Raw genomic sequence first — 25,395 nt, forward strand, 5'->3', positions numbered from 1 at the left:
CTGTGATATATATTTGTGTGTGTGTGAGAGAGATGGAGTTTCATTGCTTTTCAGGTGTTTTAATCTTCAAATAGGTCATTTTCTTAAGGAGATATTTTGAATGATTATTTTTGATGATCTGTATCATCAAGGACATGAGAATTCTAAGAAGAACACCGGGACCTCTGTGTGTGAGTGTGTGTGTGTGTGTGTGTGTGTGTGTGTGTGTGTGTGTGTATGTGTGTGTAAGATTCATTCTAAGGAGACAGGGTTTATCTGGTCTGGGTAAGCAGGAAGGGATGAAATGTAGATAAGGCGGGTAGACATGGTTTTAATTAGCCTGAAACACTAGTTGGCATAGATGCTGTCAGCATCTGAGCAATCGTGTGCGGATGGGAGCTCAGGAGAGAGCTCATCACTATTCCAGAAGCATTTCAGGGTCCTTGGCCACTAAGGAAGTGGCACCTGCTGCAAATCTCCATGTCCTCTCACTTTTGCGTTCCCTCTGCAAAGTATCCCTTGCTCTCCACTTGGCATCAGTTTCAGAGAATGATTTCTTGAGCTATCTATTCCCATGAAGTGTCAGGACTTTGACCTGCCCACCCAACTTCAGGGGCAGCAGTGCAAGCAGGAATATTTGGATACCAGCCACAGAGGCAATGGAAGCAGCTCCAGTTAGCAGACAGTGTGAAAGGAACTGAAAATGAGAAGTCAGAGCATCGACTGATTCGGAGGGCAAGGTGGATAGGGAGATGGGACAGAGTGGTTAAGGAAGAAGAAACAAGCAAGAAAGGAGGAGTAGGCAGAATGGGAGAGCCAGTCAATACAGATTGTGAAGCGTGACTGTGAAAGGGATAGAATAAAAATAGCAGATCTCACTGCATTTCTTTATGGGGCAGGCTCCGTGTTAAGTACTATAATATTTTCTCATTTTCACAGAGAAAAAGAAGACGCCCATCAAGATTAAGTATAGAGTCAGGATTAAGCATAAGCAGACTGATTCTACTGCCCACACTCAAAACACCCAGAGATACTTTGAACATGAGTGGATTCTTCTGATGTAGGGGACACTAGTTGATGAGGCTTGCTTTCTGCTTATAGATCAAGTAGGAGTCTGAATTGTACCATTGCCCACACATGCACAACGAGCTACTTTCCTTCTGTGATGTATTTTTCTCTATGTCCTTATGTCCTCGCTATTGGGTAGAGCTGTCATCTTTATCTGGCCCTTGCTGCTCTGTTGATTTTTCCGAGTATTTAAAAAGATCAGTACATTTTCTCTCTGTCACAGAATCAGTGATCTTGGCCTCCTGTGCTTCTATAGTTGACCATCCTGTTAGTTACTGCCATTGCTAACAGGGACAAAGTCATTGCCGTGAACTCAACAGCTACTTGCACTCTCAACGGCCACATTTTTCATTTTTCATATCTTGTCATAGTAGGGCCCTTTGGTCAGAGCCAAAATGAATTCATTTGTCTCTTTTCTGTCCAGTGACTGACAGCATCAGAGTTTACCAATCCTGGTTTTCATATCGGTTGGTGCTGCTTAGAGGATGCTTTCTAATTAGATGAAGTGGTAGAGGCTGTACCCAGTACTGAAAGGGGAGGTAGTGAGTACCTCCTCCTTCCCCATCTTGCTTTACTGGAGGCTAACTGTGCCACTCTAGGGCCAGTTGGGAAGTAACATGATGGTTGAGCGCCTCATGTTCTTCATTCCCCAGGACCTGCTCCGACATCTCTTTCCTCCTACCCAGATTTTCTTTTTCTGAAGATTCTTAATTGATCCTTATTTGGAACATCACTGCTCCTAACAATGTTTAGTTGTATTTTTTATATGTAGCAAAGGACTGCCTCTGGATAGAGGGGAGACAGACATGGCCCATAGGAAAATGGCAGTTTATAAAGGGAAAAAGGGAGATCCCATGTTAGGATGAGGTGTTTCATTTTAATTGGTCATGTTAATTAGGGTAGCCAAAAAGGGGTTTTGGATTGGTAGACTTCAATACTTGATATCTGGACCTTGGTGGTCAGCCTCAGGGGAAGAAAATGGACAAACAAGAGAGTAGACCTTGGTGACTAGCTCTAGGAACGTAACGTAACAGATTTTAGCAAGGAAGAGGGAATGGAAGGGCAAGGCCCGCCAGAGCCATATTTGCCATGCTTGAGCCTGATACAGCCCCTTCATCCTTCGCAGTATTTGATTTTTTTTTTAATAACAAAAGAAAAAGAAAAAAAAAAAGGAAGACTTTGGGTTTTGGAAACTCAAAGTTTATCTTTTTGAGAGCTGAGTTTTACATGCTTCTGACAAAAGTTCTCACTATCTAAATTTCCCATTCTAGGACTTCCCTCTTGTCTATTTATTTATTTTTCTCTCATACAATACATTCCAACCACAGCCTCTCCTCCCCTCACCACCTCCCAGTCTCCCCCCACCTCTCCTTTACCCCCCCCCCATTTACCCCTCTTCTGTTTCACTTCAGAAAAGAGCAGATCTCTCAGGGATATGAACAGAACAAAGCATAACAAGTTGCAATAAGACTAAGCACAACTCCTCATATCAAGGCTGGACAAGGCAACCAGGTAGGAGGAAAAGGGTCCCAGGAGAAGGTGAAAGAGTCAGAGACACCCCAAGCTAACAACTATAATATATATGCAGAGGACCTAGTGCAGACCCATGCAGGCTCCGTGATTGCCACTTGGGTCTCTGTGAGCCCCAATGATTCCTGCCTAGTTGATTCTGTGTACTGTGTTCTCCTGGTGTCCTCAACTGGCTCTTAAAATTCTTCTTCTCCCTCTTCCTGTCTGATGAATATTGGGCTAGGCACTGATCTGTGAGTATAGCAGAATGTCATTAGAAATCGTTACACTGACTTTTTTTTCAAATCGTGTTTGGTTCTATACTAGGTTACTGGGCTATCTAGCCTCTGGTTCCTGGTCATCCAGGTAGTGTCAGGCATGGGCTCCCTCTCATGGAGTGGGCCTCAAGTTAGACCAGTCATTGGTTGGCTGTTCCCACCAGTTCTGCACCTCCACTGCCCCAGCACTTCTTGTAGGCAAGATATGTTTTAGGTCGAAAGTTTTTGGGTTCGGTTGGTGCCCTAGTCTCACCCACCACCGGAAGTTGCAGTCTTCCCTCTTTTGAATCTCTTTGCTCTAATTGTTCTTCCTCCTAGCCATCCACTAGCTAGCTGGCTCTTCATTCCAATTTTTACTCAAATGCCGTCTCCTTTGAAGGCCTTTCATTTGCTTCCTGTCATCACATTCTTTGTTTGTTTGTTTGTTTTAGTTTTTCGAGACAGGGTTTCTCTGTGTAGCTTTGCGCCTTTCCTGGAACTCGCTTTGGAGACTGGGCTGGCCTTGAACTCACAGAGATCCGCCTGCCTCTGTCTCTCTGCCTCCCGAGTGCTGGGATTAAAGGCATGCACCACCACCTGGCCTATCATCACATTCTATATTTGTTTGCCTACTCAAAGTACTTACCCCTCTGGTTGAAATAAATGAGACTTTCAATCATATTCTAAATAAGCAAACACTGTGACTATTCTCCCTATTAAACCAGGGACCTATCACCCAGGTTCAATAATGATTGGCATCCTGTCAACCTCATTTTGTCTCTACCTCTTCCCACATCACTGTTTCCCTGCTCTTCATCCTGTCAACCTCACTTTGTCTTCCACCTCTTCCCACATCAGGTATCGCTGCTACATTTCCACAGCCCTTTGGAAGATCTGATTTCTATGCATTGAAAGGTACCAATGTTGGATGCATTGACTCATGACTGTGCCTCTGATTGAGAGTTAAATGGTAGTCATCTGAGTGCAATAATAGACTGGGTAGCCATCTAGAAGAGGAAACTGGACAGTGAGGGGGAATAGTAAGAGCAAACAGGGGAGGATGGAAGCTCTGGTATGCAAACCACGTGTGTTCGGATGTTTTCTATTCAAATTTCGAAAATTTTAGACCTCAGGGCTCCTTTATGTCAACTTCAAGTTACATAATAAGGATGAAGCTGATTCATATCTGAAGGGTGCTGTATCTTCCTAAGTTAGGTACTCTTTTTTTTTTAAAGTCAGTTGTGGGGTATAATTTAGATAGACCCTCTTGAAGTGAATAGTCCTGTCAGTTCTAGGAGCCCCATTTGGTGCAGACCTGTGTAGGCTGTGTGCATGGTGTTGCAGTTTTTCTTAGCAAATACATAGAAACAAACTGTTAGGTACAAGGACAAAAGTGTGTTTAGCTTTTAAAGATACTTTCCATCAGTGATCCAACTTGACTGTGCTTTTTTATATTCTTTTTGGGAGAGTTTCACCATGTAGCCTAGGTTGGTCTTGAACTCGTGACTCCCTAGCCTTAGCCTCTTGAGTTCTGAAGTTGCAGTTGTGTGTTATCATTTCCAGAAACTGTTTTCTGCTTACACTGTAGCAACTCTAGTTGATGTGGCCAATCTTACATTTTAGTCCCTTCAGTGTGTGTGTCTGTCACGCCATCTACCAGCGTTTGACTTTTCCTCCATATAACCAATTAGAACAAAAATTTATTTATTTATTTATTTATCTATCTATCTATCTATCTATCTATTATTTATTTATTTAATTTTTAATTTATTTATTTATTTATTTATTCATTCATTCATTCATTCATTCATTTATTTATTTATTTATTTATTATTTATTGGAGCTGAGGACCGAAGAGCTAGAGCTAGATTTAGCTCTACCACTGAGCTAAATCTCCAACCCCCAAATATTTATTTTCTAATAAGATATTTTTATGATCAGAAGTACTTATTTTTGATGAAGTCCGGTATTTCAGATTTTAAACAATCACTTATTCATGGATCCTGGCATAAGATGCTCTGTAGAGTAAATCATCTTTCAAGATTCTGAGAATACAAGTTAGATTTAACTGTCAACTTGATGCAGGCTAGCAGTACCTGAAAAGTAGGTCTCAACTGAGGGATTTCCCAGATCAGATTGGCCAGTGGGCATGTCTTTGGGGGATTTCTTCTTCTTATTATTTTTTCATTTTTCTTTATTAAGAAATTTTCCGCTCACTCCACATGCTATCCACAGACCCCCCTCCTCCCTTCTCCCACCCCCAGCCCTCTCTCCCAAGCTACCCCACATCCCCACATCCCCAAAATTGAGGTCTCCCATGGGGAGTCAGCAAAGCCCAGCACACTGAGCCTAGGCAGGTCCAAGCCCCTTCCACTGCACCAAGGCTGTGCAAGGTGTCACACCACAGGCACCGGGTTCCAGAAGCCTTCCCATATAGACCAGGGAGAGATCTCGATCCCCCTGCCTGGGTGCCCCCCAAACAGTTTGAGCCAAACAACCATCTTCTGTATCCAGAGGGCCTAGTCCAGTCCCATGGGGGCTCCACAGCCACCAGTCCACAGTTCATGGGCTTCCACTAGTGTGGTCCATCATCTCTGCACGTCTTCCCATCATGGTCTTGACGTCCCTCACCTGCAGTCTCTCTCCTTTCTCTCATCCATTGGATTCCTGGAGCTCAGCCTGGTGCCTGGCCGTGGATCTCTGAATCTGCCTCCATCTGTCACTGGACAAAGGGTCTATGATGACAGTTAGGTTATTTGCTAGGCTGGTCACCAGAGTAGACCAGTCCAGGCACCCTCTGGACCACTGCCAGCAGACCAAGGTGGTGTCATCCTTGTGGGTTCCTGAGAGCCTCCCGAGCACCCTGCCTCTTCCTATTCCCATGATGTCCTCATCTATCATGGTATCTTCCTCCCTGCCCTCCCACTCTGTCCCTGTTCCAGCTTGACCCTCCCATTTTATATTATTAATTAATAATTATAATTATTATAATGAGCAGCACCATTCCCTGGGCAGGTAATCCTAGGCTATTTAAGAAAGCTAGTTAAGCATGAGCCAACAAGTGAACTTGCTAGCACATACCATTCCTCTGTGGATTTTACTTCATGTTCCTGCTCTGTGTGCCTTCTTTGATGGATTATAACCTGAAAGTATAAACCAAATAAATCTTTTGTTTCCCTAAATTGTTTCTGGCCAGAGTGTTTTTTTTTTTTTTTTTTTTTTTTTTTTTTTTTTTTTTTTTTTTTTTTTTTGGTTTTTTGAGACAGGGTTTCTCTGTGTAGCTTTGTGCCTTTTCCTGGAACTCACTTGGTAGCCCAGGCTGGCCTCGAACTCACAGAGATCCGCCTGGCTCTGCCTCCCGAGTGCTGGGATTAAAAGCGTGCGCCACCACCGCCCGGCCCAGAGTGTTTTATTTCAGCAACTTAAACAAGTATACTGAGTATCCTGTTATGTTTTATTTTCTGTTTTTTTTTTCTTTCAATCTTATGGTTTTAGGTTTTACACTTAGGGCTAGGTTTCATCTCGAATTAATTTTTGTGTGGTGCAAAGCAAGACACACTTTTTGAGGTCATTCTGGACATTTGGCTTCAGGGGTCTGTGAGAACTGTGGAGAGAAGAATTAAGATTATGAATGTTAATGTAGGGACAGTTAGCATTTAAAGTCTTAGCAATTGTTGACTCTATACAAACAAGATACAGAGCTGAGGCATGGGCATGAGTAGACTAAGGGCTAAAGTAGAGGCTTTGCAGTCACTACCATTTAGACGGCCAGTAGAAAAACAGAAAACAACTAGGAATGTAGAAATAGTGCAAGAGAGAATTTCACAAAGAAGGGACATGCTCAATAATGTCAAATGTTTAATGCAGGTGAAGGAATACAAGATCATTAAGAAACAGGACTACTTTTGGTACAGTGACAAATACAACTCAAACCACCCTTAGATAAGAAGGGAAATTAGATTAAACACCAGCGTATGCTTATTATCATTAATATTAATATGGTCACTATATGGAACATGCTAGAAGCATTGTTCCTGCAACTAAGGGGCTTCACCATTGTACTATCCTGAAGTGTTCCTGGGAATGAGTAAACAGAGTGATGAGGTTCCTCAAAACTGAGTCATAATATGCTTACTGAAACAATTAAAGATAGCTCACCTAGAAAACACAAGCTTTGTAAAAGAACCTGGTCTGCTAATACTCAAATTCCATTACCTGAAAATGAGATCACAAGTCTAGCTGCGTCTGTAACAAAGAGCCAGACAAGGCTTCAAAGCAAGAAGAGATTTTTGAACATGACAGCTTATAAGGGCTCCAGTTCTCACTAGATAGTTGCTTCTCAGAGACAGTCTCTCTGAAGGTCTGCTTGAGGATGAAAGGGGATTATAAATCAGGTAACCTCTTTCAGAAATCTGTTGGATCAGCTTTCAGTAGAAACCAGATGGTTCATATTCATTATGTCTCTATCTCTGAAGAAACGGATGGATGAGAGTTGTTGTCCACGTATGACGGAGTCAATGGGGATAATGAATCTACTCTTAGTGGCAAAAATGCTGATTTCAGCTCTGCCACTTTCAATCATCTGTTGTAACATAAAGACTCAGGTGTAGAAAGTTAAATATCTACCTACTTCCGCTGTGCATTGGAATGCCTTGGGATAGGAGACATCGCAAAATATTACATGGGTTTGAAGGAGATGTTACCATGAAGGGTCCCAGGTATTAGGGCTCAGCACACTCTTTGGGAAATCTACTAGAGCTGTGCTTTTGGTAATAGATGTAAACAAGCAGATCTAGACCTATGAATATTCTAAGTTTTTTTTTTAATTTTATTTTACAATACAATTCAGTTCTACATATCAGCCACAGATTCCCTTGTTCTCCCCGCTCCTGCTCCCCTCCCCTTTCCCCCAGCCTACTCCCCATTCCCACCTCCTCTAGGGCAAAGCCTTCCCCGAGGACTGAGATCAACCTGGTAGACTCAGTCTAGGTAGGTCCAGTCCCCTCCTCCCAGGCCGAGCCAAGGGACCCTGCATAAGCCCCAGGTTTCAAACAGCCAACTCATGCAATGAGCACAGGACCCGGTCCCACTGCCTGGATGCCTCCCAAACAGATCAAGCCAATCGACTATCTCACCCATTCAGAGGGCCTGATCCAATTGGGGGCCCCTCAGCCATTGGTTCATAGTTCATGTGTTTCCATTCATTTGGCTATTCGTCCCTGTGCTTTATCCAACCTTGGTCTCAACAATTCTTGCTCATATAAACCCTCCTCTTTCTCGCTAATTGGACTCCCAGAGCTCCACCTGGGGCCTAGCTGTGGATCTCTGCATCCAGATCCCTCAGTCATTGGATGGGGTTTCTAGCATGACAATTAGGGTGTTTGACCATCCCATCACCAGAGTAGGTCAGTTCGGGCTGTCTCTCGACCATTGCCAGCAGTCTATTGTGGGGGTATCTTTGTGGATTTCTGTGGGCCTCTCTAGCACTTTGCTTCTTCCTATTCTCATGTGGTCTTCATTTACCATGGTCTCCTATTCCTTGTTCTCCCTCTCTGTACTAGATCCCAGCTATTCTAAGTTTTTAAATTCATTTTTAAGTTGCTGGAGTGCCTTTAAAACGGCAGCAGGGCAGAGGAGGAAAAGAGCCTTTGCGCTGATCATGATGCTGTCTGTCGCTCCTGATCATTTCCTGATAAATTTTTAAATTTGAAAGTTATTAAATTTGATCTGATGTGCTAGGGTTAGTCATACCTGGTCTCCAGCCCTGAGGTGAAGTTCAATGGAAGGAAAGCCATACTCTGAATCTCTCTCTCTCTCTCTCTCTCTCTCTCTCTCTCTCTCTCTCTCTCTCTCTCTCTGTGTGTGTGTGTGTGTGAAAGGAGAAGGCAAAAATAGTGTTTTGGAGGTATCTTAGTTACACAATTTGCATCTGTCAAGCCCCCACCCCCACCCCCCGCAATGCCCTTGCCCAGGCAATGCTGAGGGTGACATGTTGTTGTTGTCTCTTTGATGACAAGCTTCTCTGGCTGGTGGAGGTGGGCAGCTGGGCAGCATGCTTTTAACCCTTGCAGTTTCAGCTTATATCAAGGTCAGTATGGCTTATACATTGTGTGCATGTGCGAGAGTAGGGAAGCCATTGTCAAAGTAGATGTTTCTAGTCCATACCCAAAACCGATTTCTTGAGTCCACACAGGGACTCAGCAAAAGTCTTTTTATGATTTTTCTGAGCAATCACTTGCCTTTCCCCAGCTGAGGGTAGTGAGAGTGGGACTCCTGAGGTGCAAGAGCCACGGGGTGTTCTGCTTCAGGCTGGACAAATTGGCCTCTCTCTTTTCCTTTGTTGTCCTAATTTGACAGACAAGCTTCACTTCCTTCCCTCAATCTGTTTCAAGGCTGTAGTTCAGTCTCCCAGGGAGACTTCTAATCTGCAGGGGTAGTGCTAAGGAAGACCTTTTCTTTTGAAATTCTATTTATTGATTATCTTTCTGTCTGTCTGTTTGTCTGTTTACTCCCTCCTGAGCAATCACCTAGTTTCTCTTGTAGTAGCTCGTGCCTAGATCACTGCAAGATTCTGGGCTCTGCTGACTCCCCATGGGAGACCTCGATTTGGGGGACTTGGGGATGCGGGGTGGCTTGGGAAAGAGGGCTGGGGGGTGGGAGGAGGGGGGAGGGGGGATCTGTGGATAGTATGTGGAGTGAGTAGAAAATTTCTTAATAAAGAAAAATGAAAGAAAAAAAAAGATTCTGATTTTGGTGACAACTGCAGCACCAGGGGATTGATGGAGCTTTCTGAAATTTCCTTCCTTCCTTCCTTCCTTCCTTCCTTCCTTCCTTCCTTCCTTCCTTCCTTCCCTCTCTCTCTCTGTCTCTCTGTCTTTCTTTCTTTCTTTCTTTCTTTCTTTCTTTCTTTCTTTCTTTCTTTCTTTCTTTCTTCCTTTCTTTCTTCTGAGCCAAGCCTGACCCTGTCCATTTAAATACACACCCTTGGCCTTTACAGCCATTATGAAAAGGAAGACTTTCACCTCATACATAAGAGTGCCTCAAAGTGGTTTAATTAGAATGTTTGTTTGAATATAACTTTATTTTTATGGAGTGAGATATGGCTGGTGCTATTGCTTAGAATAAGTAAGCCATGAAAAAAAGCTCTAACCATGCACCATGACAGCCAGAATCCAGTGAGTCTGATTAGATTTCAGTCAAGCTGAATCTTAAACCTAGACTAATATTAACTGCCAGATCAGTAATTCTTCATGGGTTTATGGCCCCTTTGTTAGTTTGGGACCCTCATCCAGGTGATAAGTGCTCGCTTCTGAAGACAAGGCATTCAGTCATAAAATCAATAAATCTCAAGCACAAAGATATTTGCTCCAAAAACTTGGCCTGAAAACCTCCTGGGATAACGGTGAGTCAAGGACAAGGGACTTAATTTTTTTAAGTGCTAGTAAAATGAGAAACTGAAGCCCTCTGGGTAGAAATCAGATCCCAATGAACACTTTAGGTAGAAAAGAGGCAAAAATGAGTTGTGTGTCTGCAGGGCCTGATCTTATGGCCATTTGTAGAGTGTGGGAACCTCTTAGATCTGAATCCTGCTGAATCTTGATTAGAGCTACACCTTCTTGTCTTGCCAGATATTATATGAAAAACTAACACATGAGGCCAGGAAGGCTGTGCCTAATCCTCTGAAAACACACAGGGGGATGATCTGATGTGTCAACTTTTGCTGTATTGCAAGTAGCTGAGAGCTAAAAGCTGATTCAGAAACTTCCCATTGTTTCTCCATTCTGAACACAAGCTCAGTGTACAACACAGAGCATTGGGAAAGCAGAAGAGAACAGCCACCACGCGTGTTGGTACGGGCCTAGATTCCTAGCACTCTGAAGGTAGAGTCAGGAATGTGAGCTTGAACCAGCCTTGGCTGCACATTGAGTAAGATTCTGTCTCAAAACAAACAAAAAGACAACCAACAAAACCGAGGGGGGTTGGGAGAGAGAGAGTCAGAGACAGAGAGAGAGAGAGAGAGAGAGAGAGAGAGAGAGAGAGAGAGAGAGAGAGAGAGAGAGAGAGAGAAGGGGAGGGCAGTTCATAGTAGAAAGGTCCAACATTTTCTTGAACATTCCAACTTTTCTTGAGTTTGAAAATGAGTCTGGATTTTTCCTTTTTACCACTATTAGGATAGAAAAGGGCTACATGGGAACATGAAAGAGCTGATACAGAAAATAACCACGAGTCAATGTAGAAAAAATAAGGACTTGATGTGAGAGGCCATGGTGCATGCCTGTTTCCTCCCTGTCCATGAAATATTTCAAACACCCCATGGTAGATTTGTTCTACCTTGCTCCAGCAATTGAACACAAATGACAGAACTCCATAGTGTCACTGTTCTAACATCAACAAACAGGAATAACCTGTCATGCATAGATGATTAGATTATATAGGTCAGGGGTCAGTAGACCCATAGGTCTGTGGACCAAACCCAGCCTGAAGCCTATCTCTCTCTGTGTTTTATTGGAATATAGTCACACTGATCAGTTACATATTGTCTATGGCTGAGAAAATTTGTTGTGACAGAGACTACATAATTCACAAAGCTTGAGACATTAACCATATGAGCTTTTGGAGGAAAAACAAATTGCCAACCCCTGACATAAATAGCCACATCTACATTCAATGGAACATCACTGTCACTAAAAGAGTGTAGAAGAGAGTGCATATGATGATATGGAAAGATGTCTAATATCAAGAAAAGTTATTCAAAATAGTGGAAGTGTAAATATTTGGTGATTCTATCTGCCTAAAGACAAATCACACACACACACACACACACACACACACACACACACACACACACACATTCACCAGACTTTTTCTGATGAGTATACATACATGGAAAATGTTCTAATAATTATCTCTGATAAAATGAGATGAGACTGAAGAGTGGAATGCTGAAGGGAAAGGAAGAGAAATATTTATTCCTTCTCTGTCATGGAAAAATGCTCATATAGTAAATTTAGAACTGCAAACAAATCAAAACAAATATTCATAGAGGCAAGAGGAATTTAAGAATAACATTATTGTCAGCCTAAACTAGTGTAATGTTTGATGCATACTAGCAATTATGACATCTTATGTTTCATAGCAATCTGCAATGTAAATCCCAGCATTTGATTTAAATGATAACAGTTCCATCAGTGAAAAATTATTATGCTGTTTTATCCTAATTAAATGTTTATATATTTTGATATACTTCTACCCTGGGGAATTCCATATAATAGTGCAATTTACAATGTGATTTATAAAACACTGTCTCAGTTTCTTGAGAGTCTTGAAAAGGTATAATTTGTGACAAGTTATTTAAATATATCTTTACAGATTGTCAGGATGGCCAAATGATTTAAGGTGACAGACTTACATACGTCTTTATTACAATAGTAGAGAGAAAAATCCACCTGCCTTACCAAATAAAATTTGATGTTCTGTGAGTTTCAGCTCCTCCTCAAGGCTCAGGGGCCATTGTGCAAGAGGGAGAAAGAAATATTTTAAGATCTAGAGGTCAGGGAGTATGGAGTCTTCTAGATATGACTGGACGACTATACTTATGAACTCACAGCAGCTATATACAAGACCCACACAAGATCAAGACAGTATGAAATGGGGAGTTCACAAGCTCCTATGCCCAGCTGAAGACCTATGGACAGTTGACGGCTCCTTGGAAAAAAGAGAGTCAGTTTTACTTAAGGGTATGACTCCTGGTATGTCAACCATATTCCAGTGGATGATCCTACACCCTAAAGTGTGTAGAGAGCACAAACTGGAGTGGATGGATTATTAATTTTTTTTAAAAGCGAGGATATGAAGTTGAGAGGTTAAGAAGCTGGGGTGAATATGATCAAAATTCATTGTATAAAATTTTTGAGAAATCAGTAAAACTACATATTGAAAATAAAAATGTCTAGGATTCAATAATTATCCGTTATTTAAACTATATTCATCTGTGCACAGTTATAGAGGAATGAAAATTCAGGAATTACAGGAATAACCCTTAGTGGTGAGGTAGCATGGTCTCAACTGCAAGAAGAGATATAATGGGAAGCCTTGGATGTTTTAGACTGCTAGACCACAAGGACTATGGAGAAGTCACATAGCCTGTGGAAAAAATAGAAAATCCAAGGCTGGGGTGGTGGCGGCTGACTTAGCAGTTAGACCTTGCAAATGAGAGGATTAGAAAAAAAGACAGGGAACCCCTAGAGCAAGGTACTCCACATGTACACACTCGCATGCTTTTATACACATATACACACACAAAAACCACATACATGCACATGTGAAAGGGATTAAATAGAAAAATAAAATAGAAAATATGGTTCTCAAAGGAAATGATTAACATTAGGGTCTCTTTCAACACAAGGATTCTATTTCTTACTGCCAGGTAGAGGCTTTTTCCTCATTTTCAAAATGGAATTCCACTTTCTTGGAGCCAGTAGGTTTTTGTTTTTTCACATTTTAAAAATGAGTACAGTTATAGCAATTTTGACAATTTCATATAACTTTGTGAAATAAATGGCTACATGCTTCAGATATATCTAAAGGATAAATGTCTATAAAAGAATTTGTCAGAATTGTAGGATCTACATTTGGTTTGCAAGATGATCCTCATAGGCAGTGAAACTTTTTATATTTTAGTGATTATATGTTTTATCCAATTTTTTTTGTCAGTGATGATTGGCTACATTGATATTACCTCCTTTGATATTAATTAATGGTAATACAGTTATGAATCAACTTAAGTAAAAGTGCTAAATACCGAGTGAAATGTAGACATGGAAAGAATTGTGATAGCTGTGCACGAGTGACTGAAGTTCAGGAAACACTGCATTCAGGAGAAAGAGACCTGACTAGGATTTTCATATTTCACCATATGGATCTCAAATGGCATTGTTTAACCTACGGTGGCTACGAACATGCTGTGATAAAATAAGACATATGGGGCCCTTTAGCAACAAAGGAGGAGAAAAAAAAAGGAAGAAGCAGATGCTTGATGTATTTAGCAAAGAAACCCTACTGTAGCTGAAATGCTGGCCAATATAGTGTCCACTGCTCTGAGTTATGTAGGCTGTAAGTTGGGTTGGATTCATGGAAAGGACAAAGTGCCAAGGACTAAAATGTACACTTGGTTTTGAGTTGGTTCCAGGGCCCCTACAGACATCAAAATGGTTGGATGTTCAAGTTCATCTTAAACAAGGCTGTGATATTTGCATATAACCTAGGCACATCCCCTGTATGGTATAAGTAATTTCTATATTATTTGTAATGTCTAGTATAAGGTAAACTTATATAAACAGTTGTATTTAGGGAATAGTGTGACACAAAAAAATTTGAACATGTTCAATACAGACAAAATTACAAATATTTAAAAATAAGTGTCTTTGAGAAATGATTCAGTCAGTAAAGTGTTTACCACATCAACATGAGGACCCGAATCCAGTTCCCAGTCCCCTTTTACAAGTCTAGACAGACCATGCATGCCATGCATGTCTATAATCCCGGGACTGGGAAAGCAGAGACAGGAGAGTTCCTGGGGCTCTGTGCCAAGCCCTTCTACCTGAATTCATGAGCTCCATGCCCAGTAAGATACCCTGCCTCAAAATATAAGGTGGAGAGTGATCAGGAAGATACCTGATACTGACCTTTGGCCTCTGGATTCCATACATACATACATACTTGCATGCATACATCCCACACAGGTGCAGAGCCAAATATGCACACACCCAGAATATTAAAATACATTCTTTTTAGTTGGTTCAGTCCACAGATGTGAATATGGACACCTCTAGGAGGGACTTGTGGCATTTCTGAGAAGTTAAAGTTGCATTAAAGTAATTTGCTTTGGGGAAACGTAATTCTCGTGCTGAGCAAACCTAACTGCCTACCTGATCTGACTCCCACAGCCCCGACATCCCGGTGGGTCACCATGACTAAATGTGCTTGAGTTAGTAAAGCATCAAAGGGGGACAAGGCCCTAAACCCCGCCCCCTTTTCATCCACACTCTAATGCTACTGGTGTTCTGCCTGAAAATGCATTCATGACCTCAGGTGACAGGGAAGTACCACGCTTAGGCAGAGATGAAGTAAGAGATGCCCCACAGTGGGTACCTGGATTCCTCTGTGACCTGGGAAGCAGCAATATTGCGGCCATAGGCGAGCTCACTTCTGCTTGCTATACAGTTGCTTCCTTGATATGTCGTGCAGACTACTCCAAGGGCAGGGGGCCCTTCTTTACCACCCCCTTCCCCCTCACCTCCTGTCTTTGCCTCAAACTTGGGTTCTCTCTGAGATGTGAGATGTGTACAGATTCCTCCTGTGAGTCTGGAGGAGTTTGTGAGTTCCTCTCATTAGGAAGGCACCAGCCAGCCAGCCACGGCATTGAAAGTAGAGGAGTCCCAGTCTTAGGCTGTCTGTGTGGCAATTCGCGTCTCTACTTTCCAGTTAGGATAGCTTGGTGTCTGGCACCTGCCCGTGTTGAGTGCTGATTCTTCATGTCTGTGCTGCTCCGACAGCCAAGGTACCGCTTCGGCAGCAGTCCAGAGGCAAGATGGAGTATCACTTCCGATTATTTATTTTAAAAAATTCCTTGAAGCCTGAAGTTTAACCTCAGCAGGGGGACTGGGGTTGTTCAGGCACACAGTGATCTTATTCCTCTAGAGCATTGTATGAATTATTACGCTTTTAAGAAAAGAGCAAATAGAATTCTGCAAGGTAATCAAAAGCAAATCTGCTAATTTGGGCCTAAAGGACAGTATTTTTTCATCAGAAAGAACATTAAGTTTAGACCAGTTATTCATCTAAATTAGGGAAACCGAGAAAGATAGCAAGACCAGACAATCACCTCTGCTGATGGGGGAAGCCAGCCTGTCTTGGCCTCTTTCTTAATCATGCTTCTCGGCATAAAACCTCGTTACTAGGATACGGCCATGTGGCAGCATCTTTACTAGAAATTGTGTGGGAGAAAAAAAGGTCAGAGGCTCATTTCCAATAATGGTTTGACAAGTGACTCGGAGGAAAGGGCAGGAAAGAATTGAGGTGTGTGGTCCTTCCTTATGTCAAGTTTTTGAGATAACGGAACGTATGCGAATAGGAAACCTCTAAGAATACATTTTATTAATCTTGTGTCTCAAATAAACAGAGACTCTAGGAAAAATGAGGCAGAAAAGCAGACAGACTCGATCTCAACAGGCTGAGGCTGCTTTATTGCAACAGCATGGGACCCCCAGCCTTTCCAAAGGATGAAAGTTGAACTCATTTAGAGGGGCTGAAGATGTGTGTATACATACACAGTTAGCCACCAGGAAGTTACAGCTATTCTTGTGGTTACCTGGGAGCAGGGTGGGTTGTTTCTGATACCAGGGCATATTGTTTCTGCAGATGGAGTGGAACTGCCAGGCTGGAGGCTAAGCCATTCTTTAAGGCTCAGCTCTGGGATACAGCCTACAGCCTGATTCAATTCCCCATGACTGGAAGTTATTACCCAACATATTCCGGCTCTGGAAGGGTAAAAAGAAAAAGGGGGAGGGGCCGATTCAGGGAGGCTGCTTCCTGCTACCAGGTGGACGTCAGCAGTCTCAATGGTGGAAGGGATATATTGAGACCTCTTCGAGGCAGAATAGGGACTGGTAGCTATTGGACGTGAAGAATTCAGTGACCCTCTCGGTGCTTAAAGCTGGTAGTCTTCGTTGGCGGGACTTGTTGAGACAGCTGAGACGGCAGGGACCAAAGAGTAAAGTTAGAACAAAGGAAGTGATTGGGACTGCCAAGGGGCAACCCATGGTGGTTCCCAAGCAGTCAGGTATCCTTCCAGAAAGCACCATTTGGCCTTCCTGTTTTAATTCTCTCTAACCATTGTTTAGTGTTTTCCCATCCTAGATCAGACTGGTTTGCATAAAAACACAGACACACTCCCTCTCAAGCAGTCACTAAGTCTAGTTGTCGAGGTGGGGGGGAGGGGGTTGCGTCGGGAGGACCACTGCAGCCAGAGAATCGATCTGATTTTGTAGGGTGACTACACTTTGTTGTCCCAAGGTGAGGTCTTTCCTAATCTGACTGAGTTGGCTGTGTTGTGCTCGCTGGACCCCTAACACCGTCCACTGGTGCTGTTGTAGGGCCAGAGTCTTTTGCTTGACTATAGGGGGAAGTTTAGTAATTAAAAAAAATAAATTTAAAAAACAGGGCAAAATGTGAGCATGAGGATAGTAAGGAGGAAAGGAGTGATACAGGGGTGAAGCCAGAGCAGGAGGGAATTAAAAGCTCCCTCAAAAGAGAAGGGTTGTGGTTGATTTTTTTTTTTTTTTTTTTTTTTTTTGGTCTGGGCCATGTATCTTTGGGCCCCTTCCTAACCAGTTAGGATTTGTTGGTATGTAAGAAGGATCTTTCTCAGAGGAGGGTCCAAAAATATGTTGGTGTGGAAGCAGCATTCTTCGTGGCACAAATCCCACCCTTAGCAGTAGTCAGATTTAGTCATAGAGTACTGTAGCACCAAGAATCTAGTTTGTCCTGAAGTATGTTAAGCTGACCTTTACCTTAAAACTTCTTCAAGGTTTTTGAGAGTTGGTGAGACAGAGGTGAATTACTGTCTAGCTGTTTTAGTTCTGAGTCCTGGAAACAATGCCCAGAATGACACAAAGAGGGATGTGTGGGATGGAGTTGGATGGCCCCTGTAGAGGTCACCCAGAACTGCTTTTAGGGGATTGGGGTGCAGACTACTCTTTGAGCTGTCAAAGTATCAATGTAGGAAGGGCCATCACTAGAGTGCCTCAGAGGAAGGTCCATCCAAGGGGCTACAATAAAATTCAACAGATGGCAAAGACCTAGAACAAAAGTTTGGAGGTAATAACTGTGCAATTCTGTGGGAACATTAAGAGACAAAGTTAGCATATGTTTTGTTTAGTAAAGTTGACTCTAACTGTACAACTGGCTGGACCGTGTACCAGAGTTCTGTAGAAGGGAAAGGTAACTGTAATCAGCTGTTTCTTACATCAGACTCCTGAATAAGGAAAAAGCACCTGGAAACCTTGTAAAAGGATTCAGGTAAAGTTAGCATCTAATTGATAATTTAAAAGAGAAATAGGATCCCACTGAATCATTTTTATAGGACTGTCTAGTGAAGTTTCCAAGGATACTACTTGGATATCCTGAATAAATTACTCAAAGCTGTGTGTATGGTTACAGAGTATCTGCCAAGCTCTTACAATCAGGGAACATGGGTAGTTATGGTATTGACCCTGAAATCAGCTTCTGTTGAAAGGAAAGCCAGGTTAAAGGATATGACCTATTGAACTAGCAGGCAGGTCCCATACCAGTCTCAGGCTTAGGTATACGGTTTCCCTCTTCACGGCATCCTCATAGGTCAGTTCAGGAGACACTGAGGGCAGAGTAATTGCTACTTGCCTCTCTGTTGTTTGAGGCATTTAGGGTGTGAATATGACTCTTATCTTCTACAGGCAAGAGAATCCATCCTGCTGTCATGTGAGGCAGGAGTAATAATTCATCTTTCCTATCGATAAGGAGGAGGTATTTTGTTTGGCCTACACAGACAGAGACAGGGGTGGTGACTTCTGGGAGGTCTTGTTCTCCCATGTATCTTTATCAGGTAATGAGGCTAGCATGCAGTTTATTCTGGCGGGACTGCATCCCATCCAAGGAAAAGGGTAATATTTTGGGCCTGGGGATGTCCTGCCATGCAAATGTATTGTAATTTTAACTTATTTGCTCAAGCATTCATTTTTTTTATCAACAGGGTTTTTAAGTACATCTGATTTTGAATATTGTTTTACTTTAAATAAACTTTAAATTTACTTAACTTGTTTTGAGTTACCTACTTTAGGCTTAACTTTGATAACATATACAGAAGACCATATAATTGGAGATATTAATTAGTCACTTTCAAGACTGTCTCTGTAAACCAATTACATTTATACCTAGCATGACTACAAACAGTTCTGAGCACATTAACAAATTTGATCATTTATAAAGTCACTGACCATTAACTTGTATGTCTTAATTGTCTTTAACAGTTTATAGTATGTTAGTAACTCTCATAAGATTAGGATTTTATAATTTTATCCCTGTTGGGATACTGAGTCTTAAAAATTATAATTTTGAATTGAAGCTTTTTTAGTATCAAAATAAACTTTAAACCATTGATACAATGAATGAAGAAACTAGAAATCTAATTTTTCCAATCTTTTTATAGTTTATTTTTTTAAATCAGTTTTTTATATGATTCAGTTTTTGAAACAGCTAAAGCTTAACAAAGTTAGTAAAGACAGTAATAATTAGACATACATCTTTAAGGTAAATTTCATTAGCATGAATAGAGTATTATAACCTTAGGATTTTTTTCTTTTGTTTGTTTTGCTTTTCAGGACAGGGTTTCTCTGTGTGGCCTTGGCTGTCCTGGAACTTGCTCTGTAGACCAGGCTGGCATGGAATTCATAGAGATCCACCTGCCTCTGCTTCCTGAGTGCTGAGATTAAAGGCATGCTCCACCACTGCCCAGCCAACCTTGGGAATTTATATATGGCATGTTGTAGCAAATTAAGATTACATGTCTTATGTTAACTTTGGTGGGGGGAGGAATGAAATTTTATAGCCTTTTAAAAATCACCTTCCCCAAACGGTCTCAAGATCCTGAGAGAAACAAAGTTTACCTTTTAATAAGCACTTTAAAGATATCTGTGACTTGGAATGAGAGGACATTTTTATAAACAAGAACCAAGAAGGGGGAAGGATTCCTAGAGCTAGACATTTATAATTACATTTAGCCATTTTTAACTTTTATATATATAAATCTCTCTTGAATAAAAGTTTTAAAATACCATGAGCCATAACCGTAAGAAACTCACCATTTGTTGTAAGAAATTCTTCTAAGTGGAGATGTTAGGTAATATTTAGAGCCTTTAATCTGTATGCATAACAGATTTTTCATTGCTGTACAGGTGGACATCCTCCCCATTTTAGTTTTTAGCCTTTACACTCAGAAAACTTTGAGGTCTCTTATTTGCATACAGCCAGCTGGGAGGAAAGACTGACCACTCAGGTGCAGGTCCAGTGACCTTGTATATTTCCTCCTTTCATGAAGGGGTATTAACATTTAACCAGCCTAGCTGTAATTATTTTAAGCAGGCACAGTTGGAGTCTTGAAGTTGGCAAATGTTTAGCTTAGAAGATCTTGTGCACTATCATCTTGAATCCAAATTATACCCACAGAGATATGCAGTAAGTTAATGTCACCTGTATAGATATTGTTAAACCATCAGGCCTTTTAAAGTTCCAGGTGAACTTTATAGACAGCACAAGACAGACTTTATAAACTTACAAAGCAGGTAGAGGTGTTTTTTTTTTTATCATAATCATCATTAAATTTATGTTTACATAGTCTGAAAGAGTTTAGCTGAGTGAGACTTTTTAAAACTGATGCTAGAGTTATTATCAAGAGATTTTAGACAAAGGGTCCCTTTTATCCTTTTAATGTATGAGCATCCTGTCAGCTGGTTTTATTATAGACTCCTTCTGCTATAAGATAAACAGCAGTCACCTCTCTTGGAAATAGTTTGCCTCTTAGCAGTTCTCAAGCACGCAATGTCTTTTTCCCTGGGCTGATCTGTTGTTCTCCTTGTCCCTGTCACAGAGTCAGGTGGCCAGCCTGACCCAGGACAGAGGTTGTGGGGGAAACTTTGAGAGAAACATGTTTGGAACTGAAATAGGCAAGCCAAATCCCATCTCCAGAACCAGCTTTTCATTTACGTATAACAGCCAGTGGAAATTTTCCAATACTATCCATACCCTAAACACACTTTAATCTCTGCAAGACTGAACCCAATGATTTACATTTCCATAAGCAGTGTGTGTGTGTGTGTGTGTGTGTGTGTGTGTGTGTGTGTGTGTGCAGATGGGGGCAGAAAACCCCCTGAAAAGCCTAACAAGTAACTGAAAAGTAGAAACAAAAGCAAGAGTATGAAGGCTTGGTGGAAAAGAAACAAAGGGAGATAGACCAAAAGCATAAGCTAAAGAAGTCCCAAGCACAAAAAGACTATCCTAGCTCAGTTAAGGGAATCAGACTTGGAGACACAGTGGAAGCAGCCAACACTAGGAGCCAGTGTAGATTTATTTTCAGTTATTTCCTACCTGTATTAAGTTTGAACTCTGGGCCTGGTCGTTAGTAGGAGCTGAATGTCAGGGATGAGAACGGTTAAAATGAGCTGGGGCTTTGGGGGACTACATGAAGGAGGGGCCACAAATCCTTCGCTGTTTTGCTTGAATAAGTTGTCTAGATCTGTAAGAGTGTCAAAATTAAAAATTCCAAATTGCAAACAGTGATGGGCATCATTCGAGTGCTGTGACCAGATTAGAGTGGATAATTGCATGAGTTAGATGAGCTGGATCTTGCTAAGACAGCACTTTTAGACCCCTTATTTAAAATTTAGTTTAAATTTGAAATGATAGGCAGGACTGGTGTAGTCTTATCCCACTACCTGAGGCATTCCCCAGGTTTACTGAAAAGATGAAAACAAACCCCAGTGTTAGGAGCGAATCCTCACACTTACAAGACCTAGGGGAGTCACAAAGTCAGCTGGAAGTGGGAGATTCCAAGATCCTCCAGGACTTTGTGATCGAGAGTGAGGCTCCTGAGACTTCTGGGGTCTGGTCAGGGTACCTCAGAGTAAGAACTGGATGGACAGTTACCTCGTCCTGCAGAATTTGGGTGGGTGGATGGCAGTGATCAACGGAGAAAGATCTCGGTGAAAAAGAGAGCCTGTGAAGAAGAGGTCCGGGGAAGGGTCATAGGAAGATAGATGAGGAGGACTCAGTGTAGAGCAGAGAGGATGGGGTCAACTGGGTTTGCACAGAACACCAATCAAGTCCCAACAACAAGGGACTTGCGCTACTTACAAAGGCAGAGGCCACAAAGACCGGAGGTCTCAGGTTGAACTGGTAGCTGTTTAGCCTATATAGTGTAGAGGCCCAAGCAAACCCTGAAGGAAGACCCCAGACTCAAATAGTATGCAAGAACAAAGAGCATTTATTACTATACCAGCACACAGGGGTCGAACACCTATACAAAATGGCGATGACCCAGAGAGAAGTGGCAGACTCCTTTTAAGCACAGCTAGGGGAATTTCAGAGACAGGTCATCTCTAACATAATTGGTCAAGCAAGCAACAGTTACACTAGTATACTTTTAACTGGCTGAGATTTAGTTGTACCATTTTGGACATACTTGAGCAAGTTTTGGCAAGTCCGGACATGACTCAAAAGGGGGTTGGCTACAGGAATTTTCCTGAGACATCGTAGAGCTGACTCTGGTCTTGTATGTGCTCTCTCCGTCATCCCTGAATAAGGATGTTGTTGATAAATGACTCTTTGTTGGGAAAAACACCTGTTCTGCTCCTCTCAGAGAATTGAAACCTGACTTCAGTTTTAAAAGTGGGAAAATTTAAACCCTTCAGTAATAAGCTCACAGGGTTTCCATGCTCCCCAAAGAATGACCCTGGGAGGGCATGGGAGGGCTTTCTGCCTGGAGGACCCTAAAAGGGTCCTGGGTTTTGACACAAGATGGAAGAAAAATGAGGCAGAGAAGCAGACAGACTCAATCTCAACAGGTTGACACTGCTTTATGGGAATAGCGAGAGGCCCAATCTTTCCACAGGATGAAGGTTGAGAACATTTAGAGGGTCTGTTTCCATACTGGGGCATATTGTTTCCTCAGGTGGAGCTGAACAGTCAGGCTGGAACTAAGCCACTCTTTATGGCTAGAGGCTAGTGCCCAGTACAGATTGACTAAGTTCCTCAGGACCTGAGGCTATTATCCAACAGAGGCAGTGTATTATCATTGGAATTAGAAGCCTCAAATGCATAGATAGTCCTCTAAGTCTACAAGTAAAAGTTACACTTCCAACTTGAAAATGAGTAGCTGGAGGGCTTAAGCACTGCAGAGAACTTCACAAGATTCACGTGGCTGACCTTGAACTAATACCCACAGATGGTCATTACCCTTCTCTACTATCAGGCCTTGTCTCTGCTTAACTGAGTCCTTAACTCAGAAGATGTATATTCCTACTCCTGCTGAGTAGGAACTGGGCTGTCCCCAGGGTTTAAGGGGATATAGGTCAGATTGGCTTCATGGAACAGGAAGAGAGTTCTGATTTGATTGGCTATAATATGCATATATATATTTAAAGTTTACACTAAGGAAAAATTATTTTAATCCAACCCTCTCTCACCATTCTATTTGAGCAAAATCATAATACATTAATGCATTGATATATTTTTCTAGAGATATACTAAGTCAGAGGTATGGGTTGCCTTAGTTACTGAAATTCAGAGGCATTGAAATTTCACAAAAGATGAAGAAAAAGTCTATGGGAAAAGTCTAAGTCGTTAGCATCACAATGTGCTGAGAGAGAAAGTAGACAATGTTGTCTGACATCCCAGAGGTTCTGGGGTATCTCTCTATACACCGTCCTGCCTTCAGCACTGCCACCTTGCCCCACGGCAAGAACATTTATATGTGATGTGAGCTATATGTCAGTAGGAGTGTTGAATTGCCTTGTGTGATTTCTCTCCATCTTTTCTGAACAGGGCTCTGCACAATGGGGACACCATGCTCCAGGCAAGAGACAATCCCGTATGAGTAGATGCACTGAGCTGGCCTAAGGAGCCTTGCATAACCTTACAAATGGTCACTAATGTGGCCATCATACCTGTAGCTAATCTGCATTTCTCATGTACAAGAAGAGATGCTGAAAGCGAATACGCTTGTTTGTACGACAGCAGTGTTGACTGGACAGCTCATTATTTGTTCTCACTGGAGTCTTGACCTAGTGTCTTGCTGGGCTGTTGTCTCAGATGAGAAGCAAGCTAAGCTCAGTCCTGGTCTGTGTAAAAGCTGTGGGCTTTTGCTGAGTCAGCTATACCTGTTCATCTGTTAACTGCTGTACAGACTTGCTATGAAGTTTTTGAGTTTGACAGGACAAAGCCAGGTTGCTGGTCAGGTGCTGAAGCATTACAAGTATTACCAGAGCTAGCTAGCTAGCACAATCCATATAGAGGCATCCTAGATCAATGAATGTCTATATTCAGAAAATACCTTTTCTTAAAGCAAATATTCTTATATTAAGTTCTAGTGAGTGCATGTGAGTCGAGGGTGTACTAAATTACTGTAGCGTTCTTACATAATTCGGTTTAGTAGGTGTGTATTCCAAATATGTCATCTGAGCTCTGAAAGAGGATTGTGGACAGTAGGTTAAATCTTATTACAGTAAACTAATAAAAACACATTTTTTTTTCTTGTGGTGCTGAGGATCAAACAGGGGGCCTTGCCAAAAAATACTATCATCAGCCCTCAAAAGATTTTAGTAATAAAATATTTTATAATGTAATGTTTATAACTCAAAAGATTTTTAAGCTCCAGTAAAGACAATTTATCCTGAGAAACATTTCAGTGAACTTTGATGTGTCTCTGCTTTGTTCAATGGAATTATTTATTACTTTTCTCCTCTTTTTTAGGGGATGGGGGGTGCACAAGACACTGAAAAGTGACCATAGGTGAAAGCTTCTAATGAGCTGACAAAACTCATTTCCAAGGCTAGCTAACCTATGTGCGGTTAGGTCAGGATTGATAGAGGGCAATGTGAAAATAAAAGAAAGAGGAGACTGACCTCTACAGAATACCCTTTAATTAGAACAATAAAGGGCAGAAGTCTTTGGGAGTAGAGACATGCACAAGGTGCAGGGCAGAGAAGGGGACTTTGGGGGTTGGAAGGTCCATCTGCAGATCTGTTCTCCTGCAGTGTCTAAATTGTAAGACCAATGGACATTCCTATGTGGATCTTATTAGAAGCTTCCCCGGTCCTAACTTCCTACAGAAGATGTGATTAGTGTGTTAACCTTATAGCCCAGAGTTTCTCGGTTCATCAGAGGCTTTGGTGTTTCTATCCCTTTATTCCAGACCCTGAGAGCATAAAAGGGCAAAGGAGGAGCTGTGTCACCTGGCTATTTCGTGTTGAGTAGGGACAGGGCTGTCCCCAGGACTCAAGGGGGCATAGGTCAGATTGACTTCATGTAGCAGGAAGAGAGTTTTGACTTGATTGTAGTAGATCTTGCAATTGCCTTTAAACTGTCCTGGAGAATCCGTTGAAAACAGTGCATTAGACAGGGGACTCTAGTGAACAAGATGACACCTAAGATTAAGGGACACAGTAGGGGGCCTAGGAAAGGTAGCTATTTTCTTCCTGTAGACTAGTCTCCTATGGTTTCCAAGTACTTGTGTGATTCCCATGTCCAATCTTGCAGTTTTTCTGCAGCAACTCGTGTGAGTCCTGATTGGTTGATGTAGAAGCAGCGTTTCTACTGGAGAAAGTGACATAGTACTCCCTTTCTGCCACTATGGAAATCTATGGCTCACCTATTTTGGAGGGAATCTATTTGGTTTTGGAGCGTGTTGATGGTGGCTGTTAGCTCAGCTAGGAAGTCAGAAAGCACCTTAGATATTGAAAATAGTAAGTGGATGTAGATACTACTGCTGTGTCTG

This window comes from Peromyscus eremicus, chromosome 14 (genome assembly GCF_949786415.1).
Source record: "Peromyscus eremicus chromosome 14, PerEre_H2_v1, whole genome shotgun sequence".
NCBI lineage: Eukaryota > Metazoa > Chordata > Mammalia > Rodentia > Cricetidae > Peromyscus > Peromyscus eremicus.